Genomic DNA, 17,558 nt, shown 5'->3' on the forward strand with positions numbered 1-17,558 from the left:
ATAGGTTTATCTATTTAAATAAACACATAGTTACATAGAATTCATGTTTTATCAATCACACATGGTCTATAATATAGCAAATCATGACTTTTATTGAACTAATAATAAAGTCAAATATTTATATAGTGGTTATTTATATAGTGATCTGCAGTTTACAATAGGTCTTCATATGTTTTCTTACAATATTTTCATACTGATTCTTTATAGCCATAGTCTTTCTCAAATGCAAATCTGATCATTTCACTCTAACTTGTAGATTTCTAAAGATTTCCTAATATCCATAGAACAAAAATAAACCTTCTCAGCGTGGCAAATTATCCTCTCTAGCCCCATCTCTAGTTGCATTGTCCTCCCACCCTACATTTCAGATGAATTAAACTGCATGTAGTTTGCTGACTACCACACTATATCATATCTTAGAGTATTTCTTTATGCGGTTCCCCGTGGCTGGAACACCCTTCCCAATATCACACCTAGATTCACTGGGAAAAATTACTCTACTTTATCAAGACTCAGCTCGAGTGTCACCTCTTTTATGATGCCTGTCCTGCCTCTCTTGGTGCCAGTGAGATGTCCTTCCAGTCCATCTCTTACCAAGTAGAAGTGAGTTCTCTTTTCTGCCCAATGTGGCCAGATTCTTTACAGGATCCAGCACAGTTCACTATATTCCTTTATACTCCCGCCAGACTCTCTTCTAGATCTTGGGTTTCCTGAAGGGGGAGGCTGAGTCTAGTTTAACTGTAAAGTGTGTCCAGTGACTGGTACTAAGTAAATGTTCAATAAATGTATATTGAATGAATAATTGAATTAATGGATGGATAGGTGGGTGAGTAGCTGGCTCTATGAAGTAAGTAGATAATAATATACATATAAGATTAAAAGTGATTAATGTGCTGCCCAAGATCATACCACAGTAATTTGGGGGCTACAAATCAAATCCACATCTTCTAGCCTAAAGCCCCCCCCCCCCAGTGTGGCCTCCAAAATATAAAATGCCAACATTAAAAACATTGTATAAAAGAAAAGTAGGGGTGCCTGGGTGGCGCAGTCGTTGGGCGTCTGCCTTCGGCTCAGGGCGTGATCCCGGCGTTCTGGGATCGAGCCCCACATCAGGCTCTTCCGTTATGAGCCTGCTTCTTCCTCTCCCACTTCCCCTGCTTGTGTTCCCTCTCTCGCTGGCTGTCTCTATCTCTGTCAAATAAATAAATAAAATTTTACAAAAAAAAAAAAAAGAAAAGAAAAGTAATACATTTATTCCAATTATTGAGTCTTTTTAAATAGGTGAATAAACTAATCTGATTCTTTCAACACATTTAATTGGATTTCTGCTTTCTGATGCTCCTACTTTGTCTCATTTATGAAAGATTTCATTAAAATTCAGTAAAGACACTATATAGTTTTGTTAATAAAGTCTTGTCATTAATATCATTCATATCCAAGCAGTTATAAACATTTGCAAATTCTTTTTTCTTTCAAAGTGATCTCACAATTTCTTTTCTCCCATTTTCCATCTCAGTGGTAATGAAAATAGCATGGACATTGGACCCAGAGGTTTTGGCCTGTATTGGCTTCTTTTAAAAAATTTTTAAAGTTATTTTTTGAAGATTTTATTTGTTTATTTATTTATTTATTTATTTATTTATTTATTTATTTGAGAGAGAGAGCGTGCAAGTGCGTGCGTGAGCACACAAGCAGGGGGAGCAGCAGGCAGAGGGAGAAGCAGGCTCCCCGCTGAACAAGGAGCCTGATGTGGAACATGATCCCAGGATCGTGGGATCATGACCTGAGCCGAAAGCAGACACTTAACTGACTGAACCACCTACGCATCCCAGCCTGTATTGGCTTCTTGAGACTTCCTTGTTATATGACCTTATCCAAGTCATCTTGTCTGTATGCCTTAGTTTCCTTACTTACAAAATGAGAAGAATTGTATCTACTTCATAGCACTGCTATGAAGATTAAGGGAGATAGTATATGCCCATTGCACATATTAGGTAGGCAAAACATGTCAATCCCCTCCTTACATGAATTAAGTTCATTAAAAAAAAAAATAGATCATTGTATTTTTCAGAATGTGATGAGATCAATTTGAAGAGCAAGTCTTGTCTTCCAAAGGAGACTGAAGTTTCTTCAAAGCAAAGATCACATCTCATTCATCTTTCCTACAGTCTCTCACACGTGCTAAATAAATATTTCCTGATTGCCGGTCATTTTCATCAGGCATGTATATTTATATACTTATCATGACAGTAACTTTTATGGATTATCATTCACTCTGTGCTTCAAAAGAAGAAATGTCTTTTCCAAACCTTCAGGTGGTGACCAGTGAAAGAAGATGACAGATTAGGGCCTTTGTATGTTGTCACCATACTGTGCCTTTCTGGATGGGGCTCAGGCAGAGAATCAGAAACAAAACTCATTTGGCCTCACATTCTGGCTTTTATACTGGCTCCGTTTTTGGTAAGCTCTGGAGGAATGAGGCTTAAGATTAAATTACAGTCTTCTCAGACCCTGCTATTAGAAGTCCAATATATACTATATTTAATTTTTAGTTTGCATATATGTAATTAAAACAGTCATTTTCAAATGAATATTTACATGTTCCCTCATAGTCTAGACAACTGTTAATTTTTAGATTGAGGATGTCTGTGCTACCTCATACAAACAGAAAATCTCCCATTCATTGAGTAACTAAGACAAGGACATTTGGAACCGTTAGAGGTTTCATGTATGTTTTCTCATTTGATCCTTACAATGACCCCATAAGTTAATTATTACGCCATTTTACAAGTTAAAAACAACAACAACAACGCTGGGCTCCATGAAGTTAAGGATTTGGCTCAGGGTCCCTTAGGTAGTAAGTTGCAAGACAGAAAGTGAGATCTATCTATCTGATTCTAAAACTCCTACTCTTCATTACCAATGAAGAGACAAAAAATAAGAATACAGAAACAAATAAGCTGGGATGATGTGGGTAAACGTAAATAAGAACAAGGTCCATCATGAACACAGGTACTGTAAAACATCACTGGACAAATTCAGATATATGTTTCAGAAAAATGTAGTGTTTCTTGAGGAAGAGAATTATTATAAAATTTCTTTTTGGCAAAACCTATATTTTATGAGAAAAATATTTTTTAATTATTTGAAATTGTTGAAGAAGGCCAAGATATTTCAATTAATAATGGCTACATTAGACTAACCAAACTGTTTGTTGTACAGTGACATACACTCGCACTTTGAAAGTTTCTATTTTTCCCTCCACAGACATTTCCTTCAGAGACATTAGGGACACCTAGCTTCTGGGGGCTTGCTCCTCAAATTGATTTGCAGGTTCCTACTTACTACAGATGTTTACTTTCCTGTGTGGAAGTGGAAGTTCAGTGTTGATCAGATGTTTAACAGTAAATGGTCTTGTTCTGGGTTCCATAACTTAAGAGGAATGTGTACAAATTTGTCTCATGTGTTAAGGAATGATAATCATGTGTGGGTGGTAAATAAGACTCATACATATTGATTACTAGGTACATGGGAATTAATTTAGATCATCTGCCCTCCTGAGCAAAAGCTGTTCTGACCTGCCGTTCTACCTCAAGTGCCACTATTCCCAAAAGTAATAACCATCCATTTGCCATTAAGAAGAATTTCTTAAAGTTAACAAAGATAGATTATCTGCTTTGGATATGTTAGGTTTTAATTGGTGGTATGGCTGGCTCATTTCTTGTGAACATATGATTCTCATTTTTATGTGGATTTTAGAGTACTGTAAACAGAGTTTAGATTACCATTTTATTTGACTCCTGGAGAACCATGTGCAATTCTGTTGCTACAGTAGAATTAATCCAAAATCCATATTTCTGATTTGACTTTCCTTGTCTCTTGCTTAATTTAATTGATAAAGAGATACCTTTAGTTCTAGTGACTTGGGTTCTCTTACAATTTGGGGGCTTTCCAGAAACAGTGGACAATTTGTGTCATCTTCATTTGTGCTTGGTGGGAGCATGTCTTTTTCCAAAGGGACTTCTGAATCATTCTTAGAAAAATCATATGCTTAGTACATGTGGTCAGCGCATAGGAGCTCACAGACAAGATGGAGTTTTTAGCAGTATTCACAATGTAGAAATCCAAAGAGGAGGATGACCTCATGGTAATCAAACCTTTAGTTTCAGAATTATTGAAGCAATTTAAATAGAATTAAACATTTTTAATTTGTCTTGGAATTTTATTTAGTCTCACTGTCTTTTTTTTTTTTTTTTTGTCAAGAGTAAATATCTTTTTTTTCATTTGACATTTTCCATGCCGTAAACATATTCAGGATTTATCCTGTGTTAACTGAAACCTTAAAAGTCTCGGGCTTTTTTCTTGCTTTTTGAGATCCACAGAAGTTTTCAAACAGTATAAAGTAAGAGCATTCAAGGAAGTTTTGAAACTCACATAACTAGAGCCTTGCCTGTAGAATCTATACAGAGTCAACCTGCAGAACAGTTCACTATGAGGTTGACCTCTGTCCTCTAGAGCAAGCAGTTGCAATGGAAGAATTTGTATTGGAACAAAGGGAAAACTCTAGAAGAAAAGCTACTTACATAATAAGGGACTGCATTCCAGGCATATTCAACCTAGAATATTCTCTTTACTTCTTTTAAAATCTTAAAGGATTCTAATTCACTCCTACCAGGCTACAGACACTATTTAAGAGGCTCTAAAGTCTGATACATTGGTATTGGGCAATAGCAATATTTTGAAAAACACTAATTGCAAAACCAAAAGAAACCCTGATGAGCCTTGCGGGAGATAGAAATTCTGAATAATTGAAGTTAGAATGAAGTCTACTATGAGAAATTTTCTTATTCACAGTTCTATCGCTGTTATGTACGGACCCATCTAGAATATAGAAGTGTACAATAGAAGTCAGAGGCATAGAACCTGATCCAGTAGAAAAAGAGGAAGATCTGGACTTGGAGCAGAACAGAAGCACAGAGCACTATGTCCTCTGTTAACAAGACAGTTAACACCAGACTTACATTCCATACTGCTTGAAAATTGTCATTTAACTACTTATCTTATATATGAGTTGTGTATGGTTTGTCCCATTTAGAGTTCATATTTTCTTAACTAATCCTTTTATAGATAGTCCTTATGCAGATTCCCTTAAGATATTGCTAAGGAAGGGTGTTAGGATTGGATGGACCCAGAAGACTTTTACATTTGCCATCCTGGTTCCCAGATTGGGTAGACCAGTCATAAACCCACCACATCCATGTTGATTGATTAGACCCTTGAATTGATGGGCACTCTAACCCTTTAAAATCATGTTTGATTCTCAAATATATTTCCTTTGTGAATTAAACAACTAAACATCCCTGTATTTATATTCTTCTCTTCTAGATTAGTGGGGTAGAATGCATTTTTATTTCCCAAAATTTGTTTCTAGTGAAAGCCAGCACTGAATTCAGGAGAATTGTTTTAGAGAGGTGACCATTAGGGAGCACCTGGTCAAGAAACAAGTATAGAATGAGTATAAGGCCAGGCTCTAGGCTCAGCAAATGAAGATAAGAAGCTGACCCACTAGCTCAGGTCATTTTTATTTTTAATGAAAAATTTTAAAAGAGATTGAAAAACACAATTAGAAGGTATTTCAATATGCACTTAGGAGTGCCTTGGTAGGGGTCAAGGCATGGGGTTTATTTAATGTTTGCTTAAATAAATGATGCCACACCCTAACTTGCTCAAAGCTCCAACTGGTAACTTCCTCATACTGGAAAACATAATTGAAACTTGATAAGATATATTGTTGTTTTCATTGAATTGTGTATTTAAGATTTAATTAGTAAAGGGTATCACTTCACATTGGAAATTGTTCTCAATGTATTTGTTAGTGATAAAAGCAGTCTATAAAACCATGACTAATATGTTTTCAATAAAGATATATATGCATTTTTATCCCACAGTAAATGGCACACTATTTTAACAATGATAATCTATGAATGATGTATTTTTTTGGTGTTTTAAAGTTTTATTCTTTGCATATTCTTGTATTTTCAAAAATATTTTAATAACAGATGACTTTTTTAATCAGAAAAAAAAAATCTTTAAAAATTCCAGGCTCTGCCTAGGAAAAGTTCCGAAGGAGAGCTTCCTGTAATATGAGACGTGTATCTTGTCCTGGCAAAGTTAAAAATATTACTATCATAAGACACTTCGGTAGATGCTAATTGGCACCCCCACCTCACATACTCTAGCTCACCTCCGATTTCAGCTCTGGCATGTTGACAGCATCCCACCTCCAGTGCCCACTCTGGGATTGGGATTTTGCAGATAAATGCCTCAGCTCCCAATCTTTGGTGGAAGGTTTTTGAGGTATTCGTCAAAGAGTCCTGTATTAGTTACCTGTTGCTGTGTGGCAAACTGCCTGAAACTTGGTTTAAAATAACAAACATTTCTTGTTTCATAGTTTCTGTAGGTCAGGAATCAGGGAGCAGCTTAGCTGGGTGGTTCTGGCTCAGTCTCTCACAAGACTGCAATCAATGTGTCAGCCAGGGCTGCAGTCATCTGAGGCATGGGTCTGAAGGATTCACTTCCAACACACTCATGTGGCTGTTGGCAGGAGGCTTCACTTTGCCATATGGACCCATTCCTGGGGCTCCTCACCACATGGCTTCCCCCAGAGCAAGTGGTCTGAAAGAATGTGGGTCAGTGCCCAAAATGGAAGTCATAGTCTTTTTTATGACCTAATCTCAGAAGTGACATACCATCACTTCCATTGTTTGCTATTGGTTACTCAGATCAACCCTGGTAGAGTCTGGGAAGACACACACAGGGGTGACTACAAAGAGGTGGGTACCAATGGGGGCCTTCTTAGAGGCTAGCTACCACAGGTCCAGCAGGACTGAGAGATCAACAGGTAATGCATCGCTGGGTTGTCATTCTCTTTTTCTGTGTCACACTCCTCATTCCCTTCTTTCTGCTTCCTGAGATCACCCTCCCCCCTAACCAAGACCCCCCAAAAACTGACCTAAACGTAAGTCTGACTTAGGTTCTCATTTCAGAGGGAGCCCAAATAAGAGAAATCTTGGCCCATTATGCAAAATGTCAGTTACAGTCTTCATTGAATTTTGTTAGTTTAGAAAAAATGGCCTCACTTCAAATTTTTAATTTTTATTTGAAAATAATTTAAAACGTCAAGTTGCAATAATAGTATAATGAGCCTCCATATATCTTCACCCAGATTCACCAATTTTTATGTTTTGCCACATTTACTTTTATTCTCAAAGGCCTACATATTAAACCCAGGTAAAATATCAAGTATCATTCATGCTTTGCTTTTATTCTATATTCAAAACATGATTTAATTTTATTTCATTTTAATTTAATTTGTAGCTTTCTCAGGGGAAGTCCCTTCATCTTCTTACATTTGTTTTTCTCATCTGAAATGTGAAGATAATAACATTTATGGGTTAGGGTTGTTACAAGGGTTAAGTGAGCTTCTGCACACAAGGCGCTCAGCCCAGGGCCTGGCACACAGTAGGCCCTCAACAAATATTAACCTTTCATTCATTCATTTTTATTAACAAATATTTACTGAGAAAGTTGTTGCTAATGTTCTTATTGTGTATCTTTGATGACTGATAAATAATTCAACCCCAGGAGGAAAACACTGGTAGTAAGAGTTAAAATTATAGTACGTTGACACAGATGAAATAAATTGATTTCGGAGTTTTGCTTCAAAATAATTTGCAGGAGGAATGGGCAGGGATGTAGATAAAACAAGATCTTGAAGCTGGATGATAGGTACATAAGGTTTCATTATAATATCTTCTTTCTTGTATATGTTTGAAATTTTCCCTTATACAAAGTTAGAAAAAAAATACAAAGACACAGACATACAAATCAAATTAACCACTCTCAAATGCCTAGTATATGTCATATTTTCTCAGATTCGGGTCATTTAATTGGTTTGAAAAATAGTAAAATGAGACAATGAATCTTACGCTTCTGACGGCCACAGAAGTTGACTTCATGTTCCTACACCATTAATTTGACAGCCAGTTTTCCACATTATTTTAGTATCGAGCTTTGACACAAATTATGTCTAGGCATTTTACCCATTGGCTATGCCTGAATAATAAATTGTTTACTTATATCAGGTTTATTTCATTAAGTAGGCATTTATAAGATTATATTTACAAATGTGATTCTTAAATCTGCTAATTAATTTAAGCCCTAATCAATGGACCCAAACATTTTCCATGCAATGAGGCTGGTATAGTTTAAATTTGTGTGATGGTGGCTGTATTCTGAGAGCCAAACAGCAAAATTTTCTTGAATGATCATTTTACTTTATTACTTTGATAAGAAACAAACATAAACAAGAGAGAGGTCGTAAACTTGAATAGTTTCCAAGTTAGAGATCCCTGAGTATTTTTAGTGAACCTCTTGAACTCGGTCTGAAAATGACTGTTCAGATGAACATGCATGTGTTCCACCCTTCCCACCTTCTCCAAAATCTTGCTCCAGTATCTCCTCCCCAAACTGATTTTTCAGCCTCTCTCCATGTTCTTATTTATTGTGGTTGTGTGGACTAGTCTGGTGTGGTATTCCTTATCTTAAAATCTAACACAACTCTTCTCACGCACAAAACTCTTGCTGATGTGCAAGAAGAGGACAAGAGTATATGCTGTCGGTGTTAAGACATTGTGGACAGAGAAAGCAGTGGCTGCTCAGTATCCCAAGGGCAGAGGACATGAATTGTGGCACTGGTTTCCTTCAAGCTGATCCTTACAAGGCCATCTCTGGGCACCTTGTTCCAGGGTAGATAAGAGCAGATATGTGTTTCATAGAATTCCATGAGGCTCCCAAGCAACTCTGAACAGGCCAGCAAGTAAAGAACAAAATGACAAGTTGCACAAAGAAATATCAGCAAAGGGTTCAGTTTTTCCTCTCTAAGCCCAGAACCAGCTCTGCCGTCAACCTTCCTGATCCACACTGCCTACCCCTGCTCACAGAAAGAGCTGCAACTCTGACTTCATTCTTTCATCAGAAGAACACGAAAGTGACATTTTTAAAAAGCAGTGGATTCTAGGGGGAGACGCCTGGGTGGGTTAGTCGGTTAAGCATCTGCCTTCGGCTCAGGTCATGATCCCAGGGTCCTGGAATGAAGCCCCACATCAGGCTCCCTGCTCAGCAGAGTGCTGCTTCTCCCTCTGACTTTCCCCCCCCTCATGCTCTCTCTCACTCTCTCAAATTAAAAAAAAAAAAAAAAGCAATGGATTCTGTATAAGGACTTTCACTGCTGGTAACATCCTGGAAATTTTTCTCATCTCTGTTCTTACATACTTGAACTCTTTGGAAGGACTCCATGGAAACAGACTCAGTTGGGTTTTAAGTGTATACTCAGTGGTTACTAAGAAAGGTTAGTTTGAATCCCTGGAATGGTTCTTTATTTTCGTTCTCACAGTTGTTTTCCATAAGATATTAACTTAATTCTCCCTCTCTGTTCTCTGTTAATTATAGCTATGGCTTGCCGGAAATAAGTAATTCCAATATTCAAAGTCAATTATATGTATTTAATGAAATTAAATATGACTGTAGTTTGGGATGGAAACCTGGTGCAGAATGCCATACATTTTCATTTTTTCTTTCTTTTTTCCATCTTAATGTACTAAATGGATTTGCTTCATTTAATCACCAGCTCTTAGAATCTAAAGGTTCCTTATACATTAGAGTAGGGATTGATTCAGTACTGTATCATCTGCATCTAGCATCTGGAACACTGAATGTGCCCAGCAAATATCTGCTGAATAGCTTTACTTCAGTCCATCTTCCCACTCAGTGCAGGAATATTTTCAACCATTTTCCTTCTGCTTGAACCTTTCTGGTTCCAGGGAGTCTCTTCCTTTCTCCTTCCTTCTCACCTCCTCTCCCTTCTCTCTGAGTAGATCTATGTTAAGTAAATCTGTGCTGGGCACTGTGCTGGGCTCTGGAATATTAACAGTGAAAATATGCTTCCTGCCCTCATGAAATTCATAGATGAGTAGGGAAGACAAACATTTTTTTAAAGATTTTATTTATTTATTTGAGAGAGAAAGAGAGAGAGAGAGCATGAGCAGGGGGGAGGGGCAGAGAGAGAAGGAGAAGCAGACTCCCCATTGAACAGGGAATCTGATGTGGGACTCTATCCCAGAACGCTGAGATCATGACCTGAGCCAAAGGCAGATGCTTCACCGACTGAGCCACCCAGGCACCCAACACATTTATTAAAAGGTCAAGTGAGAAAAATAAAGATAAATGCTAGGATGGAGAGAGAGCACAGAGGGCAAAGTGGCCTCCTCCGGCAGGTCAGAAAGGATTCCATGAAGATGGGAGAACTGAGACCTGAACGGTGAATGGCAGTTGGTTTGGTATAGAAAAGAAGGAAGACCACCCAGGCAGAAGGACCTGAATGTTCACGACTGGGAGGTGGGGAGGACCTTATTGTGCACCGGTACTGAAAGAAGGTCAGTGTGGCTGCAGCCAGCTGAGTCAGGGGGGAGTGGGGACAAGCTGGGGCTGAGCACCAACAGGAGGGCCTGCCACAAAGGGCCTTGTAAACTCTCCTAAGGAACTTGGACTTCATTCTAAGAGCACTGGGAAACCATCCAGTGGTTTTTATAAGGGGGTGACATGATCAAGTTGGCACCCCACTCACTGCTAGATGTGTGTGTGTGTGTGTGTGTGTGTGTGTTACAAGGTTTTTCCCTCTACTGCCTTAAAACTGCCTCCATATGACTTTGCCTCACTGGTCTTTGTTCTGTCTCTCTTCTGGAGCTCTATAGAAACAAATCCACTTTTCTCAGTGAAGCCCTTTCAAACTGCAGGTCTGTCTCAGTGTCTTACTATCCTCATCACATTCTTCTGTCTTTTCTATATTATCAGTCTTCCTAATGACATGTGGCTCATGGTGTTGAATACAATCGTCCAGAAAGTTTTGGAGAATAACAGATACGCTAGTTTCTGTGATCTGGACACTATTCCAGAGACACATGCATCACCAACCATTTCATATTAAGTTTGTAGTTTACTAAGCAACCCCAACCCCACTTTCAAGGTGCAAAGCTAATAAATCAGAGGGTGTCTCTCTCATTCTGTTTTTGCTCTATTTTTTAGTACAAATAAATACAATAGCCCTGGGGTTCAACCCTGACACTGCCATCAACTTACTGTCTAATCCTGGAAAGGTCACATATTCTCTCCAGGCCTCTCTGCTTTACAGAGGAGAGAACTTCTTTCCCCAGTCCTGATGTATCATTCTGTGTGGTATGAACCCGATTCCTGAACAAGTCTTGGGCTGTGTCCATCCTTCTCAGTCAATCTCTCCAGAGTAGTGACTTAATCGGGTGGGTGAGTTTGGAAGGAGAACATGGACACCTATAGCTCAAGCCTTTCTCTCTCTTCTTCCTTTGGGAGCAAGCTGGCCCACAGAAAGGATACACCCTGGTCTGCTCCCCTGTGCTAAAAGTTTTTGCAAGGAGTGTGAGTCCCCAGGGAGGCCTCAGCAGTCCAGTGGGGTTCTGTATTGGGAGGCCCACTTGCCTGCAGATTTAAGCCAGTTTCTTCATCATCAACTTCAACAGTAATAAAATAATAGTTCTATCCCTAACTGCCTTATGTCACTGTCCTATTTCTCAATTGGTTCAGATACAGTGCTATTTATTGGGCTCTCCCAAACAATGAGAGGTAACCAATGTTCATTTTGTAAAATTCCTTGTCTCTAAAAGCAGGACTTTGCATTTATCTCATTAAATGTCTTTAGGTTGGTTCCAGCCCATTCTTCACTACAGCCAAAATTAGCACTAATTGGTACCCAGTGGTCTGGAGGAGTTAACTCATGTCTTTAACCAATTAACTAACTCCGACTAAGTGATGATGACCCTGGAATACATTCAAGAAAAAGAATGCAGTATGCTGAAACGTTGCCATGGCATTACTCTCAATGCCATATTACACTAATGTGAAGCTCCTATTAGTGAAATGCCATTTCTTTGGGAGGCTTAAAATCAGATATGTTCTGCATTTAATTCTACTCTATTGTAACTAATATCGTAGAAGGTCATATGCTGCACATATGACACATCCTCTGAAAAGTTTGTCCGTGGTGCCTGTCATGCAACAAATGCAGAACTAATCATACACATTGGTGACGGTGGTGTGTCAAATTGTTAGTAATAGTAGTTTATATTTGCCAACTGCTTTATGTGATTCAAAGAACTCTCAGGTACTCTCTTGGGCTTGCCAGCAGCCCTGTGCAATAGACAGGATAAGAAGTATTGTATTCATTTAACAAATGAGGAAATCAGCTCAGAAGGGTTCAATAATGTGTACCAAACTACACAATATATTTAGTAATGGAGTCAGACGCAAATACTGTCTAAAATTTGCCTCTAATCCTCTGGCCACCCCAATTATGTATTATCTTCCAGCCTGAATGGGTTCTTATTTATGACCCTGATATAAATGTGAATATCACATATTCATCACTAGACTCAGTGCTCCTAGTAAATTGCCTCTTCATGTTGTTCACTAGTGGCCATAACACAGAACTTGTGGACATTAGGCCATAGCTTCCCCACGTCGGGGTCCAAGTGCATGCTATGCTGTCCTTTCAGCACGACGTTTAATGTGGAATGGCAAAACCATATTCAATTTTTTAAAGAGAATGGAGAATGTGTTTGATATTTGCCTTCTCTTTTTTCTCTCTTGGCTTTATAGATACAATATTAACGCAGGGGAATGGCTCTAAGACCCTAGGTATCAGAAACAGACTTCTATGTAGCTTCCATTCCTGGCTCTACAAATTGCTGTTTGGTTAAGGGCAAATTACTTAATCAGCTTGCCTTATTTTGGGTTCTCCTGAAAGCAGAGCCTGAAACAAGAATTTGGGTGAAGATAATTTACTTCAGAAGTGATCCCAGGAAGCAAAGGTGGGAAAATAGAGATTTGGAAGGGAGAAAAGCCAACGAGAGATGTTTTAATGGTTTGGTTGCTGTTGTGGGCAAACGAGACTCACTTGTGCTGGGGACCTTTTGAGGACCTGTATAAGAACAGTCTCATCACAAGATGGGGATACTGGTGCATTTACCTACTGATTGCTGCCCCCATTGGTTGAGAATAGACCCTAAGGTCATTGTCTCTACTCCTCCCCCCTTCTGGATTGCTGTGTGGCTGAGGAGATTCTCAAGCCTTCAAAGAAACTCCTGAGGCAGCAAAGCAGAGAAATGTTGAGGCTCAGAATTGATGTGGGACCTTGCCAACATGCATGCAACTACATCCAAGATGCACTGAAATCAAGCATACTAGGGCATGTAGCATGGTCCTTCACAAGCATCTGCTACAGTCCTTAGGTCTTGATTATTGCATCTGTGATAAGTGGTTGCAAGATACTTCTTCATGGACTGATGATGTTTGAATGAGATAATGAACAATTCCTGGCAAACTTGATATAGTTGTTCAATATTAGTGATAATGATGATGGGGATAAATTATTTATCTTATACCAAATCCACAGTAGTTCCACCTGAAATTAAGGTCAATAGGCAGTTCATATATTTGCCATTTCTGTGTGATTATATTATTGGTTAGACTATAACTAATCTGAAACTATTTAGAACTAGCTATATGCTATATTGTTGCATTGAAGATAATTTATAATCTGTTTTTTAAATTAAATATAATCACCAAAAAGTAAAAGTAGCAAATAATAATCCTGAATGTCTGTCACCATAGAATTAAAAGGAATACATTTATAGGAGTATGGGAACCCAAGGGGTGTGTGTGTGTGCCTGCGTATGTGTGTGCCCACATGCACACTTAATTTTAGTAATTCATGAAAGATTTAATCCATATGATCTTCATATTTCATAGGTCTTATATTTTGGATCCCTCATTATGTTAGTCTGCAGTTTGGCATTTTCTTTTTTTTTCTCCAACATTATTACAACAATATTGATTATACTCCCCGTGCTGTATTTTTCATCCTACTGATTTATTTATATTATAACTGGAAGTTGTACCTCTTAATCCCCTTCACCTATTTCTCCCATCTTCCCAACGCCCTCCCCTCTGGCAAACACCAGTTTGTTCTCTATGTTATTCTGTTTTTGTTTTGTTTGTTCATTCGTTTTGTTTTTTTAGATTCCATATATGAGTGAAATCAGATGACATTTGTCTTTCTCTGACTGACTTACTTCATTTAGCATTATATTCTCTAAATCCATCCATGTTGTTGAAAATGGCAAGATCTCATTCTTTTTTATGGCTGAATAATATTCCACTGTGTGTGTGTGTGTGTGTGTGTGTGTGTGTGTGTGTGTGTGTGTGTATACCGCATCTTCTTTATCCATTCATCTACAGATTTTGACACTTGCATTGCTTCATATCTTGGCTATTGTATACAATGCTACAATAGGGATGCATATATGTTTTTGAATTAGTGTTTTCATTTTCTTTGGATAAATACCCAGTCCTGGAATTACTGGGTTGTATGGTAATTCTATTTTTAGGTTTTTGAGGAACCTCCATACTGTTTTTCGCAATGGCCGCACCAATTCACATTCCTACCAACAGTGCATGAGGTTCCTTTTCTCCACATCCTCACCAACACTTGTTATTTCTTGTCTTTTTAATATTTGTCATTCTGACAGGTATGAGGTGATCTCTCGTTGTGGTTTGGATTTGCATTTCCCTAGGGGTGAGTAATGTTGAGCACTTTTCACTTGTCTGTTGGCCATCTGTATGTTTTCTCTAGAAAAATGTCTATTCAGGTCCTCTGCCTCTTTCTTAATCAGATTGGTGTGTGTGTGTGTGTGTGTGTGTGTGTGTGTGTGTGTTGAGTTGTATACACTCTTTGTATATTTTTATATTACCCCTTATGAGGCATATCATTTGAGAATATCTTCTCTCATTCAGTAGGTTTCCTTTTAGGTTTGTTGATTGTTTCCTTCACTGTGTGGAAAAATTTATTTCGATATAGTCCTAATAGGTTTTTTTTTGCTTTTGTTTCCCTTGCCTGAGGAAACATAGTTAGAAAAATGTTGTTTAAGGTTGATGTCCAAGAGATTACTGCCTATGTTTTCTTCTAAGAGCTTTGTAGTTCGGGTCTCACATTTAGGTCTTTATTAATTTTGAGTTCATTTTTCTGTGGTTTAAGAAAGTGATCCAGTTTCATTATTTTGTATGTCACTATCCAGTTTTCCCAACACCACTTTTTGAAAAGACTGCCTTTTTCCCATTGGATGTTCTTCCTCCTTTATCATAGATTAATTGACCATATAAGTGTAGGTTTATTTCTGGGTTTGCTATCCTGTTCCATTGATTTAAGTCTATTTTTTGCCAGTATAATACTATTTTGATTACTATAGCTTTGCAATATGTCTTCAAATCTGGGATTGTGATACCTCCTACTTTGTTCTTTTTTTCTCAAGATTTCTTTGGCTATTTGGTGTCTTTTGTGGTTCCATACAAATTTTAGGATTATTTGTTCTAGTTCTGTAAAAACTACTATTGGTATTTTGATAGAGATTCATTGAATCTGTAGATTGCTTTGAGTAGTATAGACATTTTGACAATATTAATTCTTCCAACACATGAGCATAAAATATCTTTCATTTGTTTGTGTTCTCTTCAATTCTTTCACTGATATTTTATAGTGTTCAGAGTATAAATCTTTCATCTCCTTGGTGAAGTTTAATACCTATGTATTAAGGAATACCTAGGTATTTTATTCTCTTTGGTGCAATTGTAAATGGAATTGTTTTCTTAGTTTTTCTTTCTGCTACTTTGTTATTAGTGTACAGAAATGCAGCAGATTTCTGTATATTACTTTTGTGTCCTGGGACTTTACTGAATTCATTTGTTCTTTTTTTTTTTTTTAAGATTTTATTTATTTATTTGACAGAGAGAGACAGCAAGAGAGGGAACACAAGCAAGGGGAGCGTGAGAGGGAGAAGCAGGCTTCCCACTGAGCAGGGAGCCCAATGCGGGGCTCGATCCCAGGACCCTGGGATCATGACCTGAGCCAAACGAAGGCAGATGCTTAATGGCCGAGCCACCCAGGTGCCCCTCATTTGTTAATTCTAATAGTTTTTTGGTGGAGTCTTTAAGGTAGTTGCTTCTCTCTTACTACATTTAAGATTCTCTCCTTATCTTTAATTTTCAACATTTAATTTTTTAATTTTTTTTAAGATTTATTTGTTTGAGAGAGAGCACGTGTGTATGTGAGTGGGAGTAGGGGCAGAGAGAGAAAAATCTTCAAACAGACTCCACACTGAGTGTGGAGCCCAACGCAGGGCTTGATCCCACGACCCATGACATCATCACCCGAGCCAAAACCAAGAGTCGGTTGCTTACCCAGCTGAGCCACCCAGGCACCCCTTATCTTCAACATTTTAATTATTATGTGTTTTGATGTGGACCTCCTTGGGTTCACGCTTTCTGAACCCAGATGTCTGTTTGCTTCCCCAGGTTAGGAAAGTTTTCAGCTATTATTTCTTCAAATAAGTTTTCTACACCTTTCTCTCTTTCTTCTCCTTCTGAGACCCAAAATCAAGGGTCTAAGAAGTGCCATTTAAGATGAAATCCATAATTCTTGATTATGGCAGCATGCTTAAGTTATAATGTGCCCAAATTTATACTAAGAGGCCTCATTCTAATTTTGGTTCTAGGAACAATAATGAGATGCTGAAGTGAAGAGGGAGAGAAAGGTTGTTTTCTTTCTCTTATCTGAGCAATCAGTACAAAGTTCTGAACTGTCTTTTGCCTCTTACTCCTTTTTCTAATGCATCTCCTCTCCAGTCCTGTTTTCTACTTCTGCCCTGTTAAAAGGTGTGAGCCTAAATGCCCACCCTTCAAAATAATCCAAGGGTGACTAACCTGACTTCAACAATCCCTGCAGTATTTGGATTTTTTAACAGATATTTGTGAGCGCAAAGGAACTGCTAATTGATAGAATTTCTGGCTAGATGACGAAGCAAATTTTAAAGATCCAGATAGTGAGGGAGAGAGTTTAAGGTTTTGCAGACTTCAGTGAAGAGTTGGCAGCTCCTCACTCTGTCACTGCTTATCGCTGCTCCTTCTTTTTCTCTCCTTCCAGCCCCTATTTTTTTAAATAACTCTAAGATTATTCCCAGTTGTTCTTTGCAACCACAGAAGAGATATTTGGGTGAGGAACAGAGGGTGGAACATAGCAATGTGGCTCCTTGTGTGGACTGGAAGTGAACTGTGTCATATTTCTTTGTATTTACATGGATTTTGAATGGCTCAAAACTGCTATTTTCAGAAGAAATTTTTCTTACAGTCTGATTTATAATACTAATTTGCTTAGCAAATGTATCTCCTTCCCTCCCTCCCTTCCTTTCTTTTTTAAAGATGGGACCAGGTTAAATTTTATCCAGCAATTATCTTCATTACAAATTCTGAACTAGTCTAAAATAATGAGTAATCACAAAACATGAGCAATTTGGATAAAATTCATAATCTGCTGTTTCTCAAGGTGCTATGCTTAAAGAATAAGTAACAAACTGAGTACA

The sequence above is a fragment of the Ursus maritimus genome, unplaced genomic scaffold, assembly GCF_017311325.1.
Source record: "Ursus maritimus isolate PB19 unplaced genomic scaffold, ASM1731132v1 scaffold_8, whole genome shotgun sequence".
In the NCBI taxonomy this organism is placed as follows: Eukaryota; Metazoa; Chordata; class Mammalia; order Carnivora; family Ursidae; genus Ursus; species Ursus maritimus.